We start from the raw sequence: 3,301 nt of genomic DNA on the forward strand, positions 1-3,301 counted from the left end.
AGTAAAATTACATAGGTTTCAAGTGTACAATTCTGTAACACATCTATATATCACATTATGTGCTCACCATCAAGAGTCAGTTTTCTTTCCATCATTATATGTTTGACCCCATTTATTTTCTTCTACCATCCTCCCTCCCCACTTACCCTCTGGTCATTACTAAAGAATAATGTAGAATCCTTAAGTTTTGACTTAAGGAAAGAGAAGGAAGGGAAGCAAAGAAAAGAAAAACTTTCAAAAAGTCTCAAGCTAAGCTATACTGTTAAATTGAATTACATTAGAGGTTTAAATCTCAAAATAGAGATTCAGTGTCACCCTTACAACCTATGCATGTCTTCCCACAGTAGTGGAATGCAACTTGAGCTCAAAGAGCTCTAAGATGCACCTAACACAGCGAGTTGCACTGATGTAGAGAGGAGAGAAGGGAGTCGCTTCAAATCCCTCTCCCATAACCATTCATGCAAAAAAAAAATACGGAGATATCTTTTCAAAGAAATTTGATCAAAGAAATGCATTGCTAGAGGAAATTAGACCATAAGCTTATGTCATTTATTTTCTGATTGGTGGGGGAAATTGGACTTTCAGTGGTTGGTTGATTCAGTGATCAAGCAAATGGGGTTGTGAGGTGAGAACAATGGATAATATATGATTAAGCATTTATCAAGTCTTAGTTTCAGCCTGGGCCCATCTTTGATCACACAATCATGTTCCAGGGAGTATTATTTGATAGTGATGCAAGGAGTACAATTTATCAAACAGTACAATTAGCACAGGGGTCTGCTGGCTCTGTAGGCAGTTCCAAAGCACAAAAGGGCAAAGTTATGATCTGCAAGCATCTTCAGAGCTCAAGCTACAAAACTTCTACTTTTGGGCCCCAAGTTATGATATTAAAGTTCTTATGGTTTTCAATATGTAACCTTCCAGTTCAACACTGAGAAACCAAGCTTCCATAATCTGTCACCTTTTTACTTATTTCTTTTTCTTTTCTTCTTTTTTTTAATTTATTGGGGTGACAATTGTTAGTAAAATTACATAGATTTCAGGAGTACAATTCTGTATTACATCATCTATAAATCCCATTGTGTGTTCACCACCCAGAGTCAGTTCTCCTTCCATCACCATATATTTGATCCCCCTTACCCTCATCTCCCACCCTTTTTTTTTTTTTAGAAGTAAGCCTTTATTTTCCTTGTTTTACAAATAAAGTTGGCTGCATTGGTGGCTTTTTGGGGATTAGTCAAGGAGACCAAATGCCATATTCTACTCTGACTCCTCCGACTCTTCCTTTGCTTCAACCTTGGCTGGGGCTGCAGCAGCAGCCGAGAGGCAGTGGTGGTAGCAGCCACAAGGGAAGCAGCCACAAATGCAGAGGGATCAGCCAAGAAGGCCTTGACCTTTTTAGCAAGTGGGAAGAAGTAATCAGTCTCCACAGAAAAACCCAGGACCCTCTTGTACCCATTGATGATAGAATTGGGTACTGATGCAATAGTTGGGTAACCAATCTGCAGACATACACTGGCAACATTGCGGACACCCTCCAGGAATTGGGAATGCAGAATTTCCTCTGTGATGTCAAGCACTTCCGGGTTGTAGATGCTGCCATTGTCAAACACCTGCTGGATGATCAGTCCCAAGGAGAAGGGGGAGATGTTCAGCAGTGTGAATTTGCTGGCTCCTACTTTGTTTCCAGTCTTAATCAGCTGCACATCACTCAGAATTTCAGTGGTGCCCCTGGAGATTTTAATGGTGATGCCTAAAGTCTGGAAGAAGGAGGTTTTCTTGGGCCCCAGATTAGTGTTCTGGGCCAGCAAAGTGACTTCACAAGGAGCAATGGCACCAGCAAATGCAGCAGCTGACACCTTATTGGCCAGTAGTATGGCCCTGATCTCAGTGAGGTCCTCCTTGGTGAACACAAAGCTTCCATTCCCCTGAATATGAGGCAACAGATTCTCCAAAGCTGGGTTGTTTTCCAGATGCCCTTGGTGGCCTTGCACATCATGGTGTTCTTGCCCATCAGCACCACTGCCTTCCCACACAGGGACATGCAGATCTGCTGCATCTGCTTGGAGCCCACATTGTCTGCTCCCATAATGAAGCATTTTGGAGAATGATCCAGAAGTTCGATGATCTTAAGGAAGTGGTTGGACTTCCAGGTCGCCCTCTGTTCCCTGGGCATCACGGCAGTGCATCAGGGATTGCCACTCAGGGTTTAAAGACAATGCCACTCTCATGAGGACGCCTGGTGAGAGGAGGCTGTTTACTTATTTCTTAATTTATATTATACATGCATAATGGTGTCAGAATTGTTAACCTGTACCTCTGTGAGAAACAACTTTACCACCAAGAATGCAGTGCTTATGTCCAGTTTCTTTTATCTTTGGTCTTATAGCTTTACTTAATTTCCAAATTTATTTAGATCAGCACCTCTTTCTCCCCGTTCATTCAGTGAGTTTATTTCATAAATTTGTAATATATGTAGATACTTTTGTCAGAACTCACATTCCATTTGAGAATTCCCTGACCTCCTAATTGATTTTTATTTTAAGTTTACTTCATTATGGTTCACAATGTTGTGCTATAAAGGTCCATGGATTTTGATGAGTACATAATATAATGTATACATCATTATTGTACTACTTATGTTAGTTATCATGCCCTAAAACAAATCTCTTGTATTTTCATTTCTCATACAATACCCCTTCCTTGAAACCCTGGTAACTACTAATGCTTTTGCCTTTTACATAATGTCATATGACAAGAGAAAACTGGTCCTTTCCTGGATAGCATTTGGCTCAGTAAAATCTTTCTTTCAAAAATGCTTCTGCTGTGAAAGTTTTTTTTGTTTAACACACAATGTATATAATATATATCATATATATTATAAATGAATAAATATAAATGGTTTTTAAGTGCTTATTTCTAAGTTAAAGGAGATAGTCTGAAAATGCTACATACTCTAGGATTGCATACTCTAGGGATATCCCTATATATTCCTACATATATCCCTATGTATTCCTAGAGTATGTAGCATTTTCAGACTATCTCCTTTAACTTAGAAATAAGCACCTAAGATTCATTTATATTTATGTGGTTTGATAGTTTACTTTTGTTTATTACTAAATAATATTCCATTGTATGGATATATCATAGTTTGTTTATCTATTCACCCACTGAAGGGAATCCTGGTTGTTTCCAGTTTTCTTTGACAATAAAACTGCTATTATCAGCAGCTTTTTGTGTTCTGTTTTTTGTGTAAATATAAGATTTTAATTAACATGGGTAAATACCTAGGAATGGAATT

The 3,301-nt window shown here is 38.7% G+C and overlaps 1 pseudogene across 1 annotated transcript; it reads right to left on the minus strand.

Moving 5' to 3' along the window:
• Positions 1–1,260: 1,260 nt before the first annotated feature.
• On the minus strand, positions 1,261–2,176 carry LOC308495060 (large ribosomal subunit protein uL10-like; annotated as a pseudogene). Its single transcript has one exon. The product of its transcript is annotated as a large ribosomal subunit protein uL10-like (transcript).
• Positions 2,177–3,301: the final 1,125 nt, after the last annotated feature.

The sequence above is a fragment of the Rhinolophus hipposideros genome, assembly GCF_964194185.1.
Source record: "Rhinolophus hipposideros genome assembly, chromosome: X".
Taxonomy (NCBI): domain Eukaryota; kingdom Metazoa; phylum Chordata; class Mammalia; order Chiroptera; family Rhinolophidae; genus Rhinolophus; species Rhinolophus hipposideros.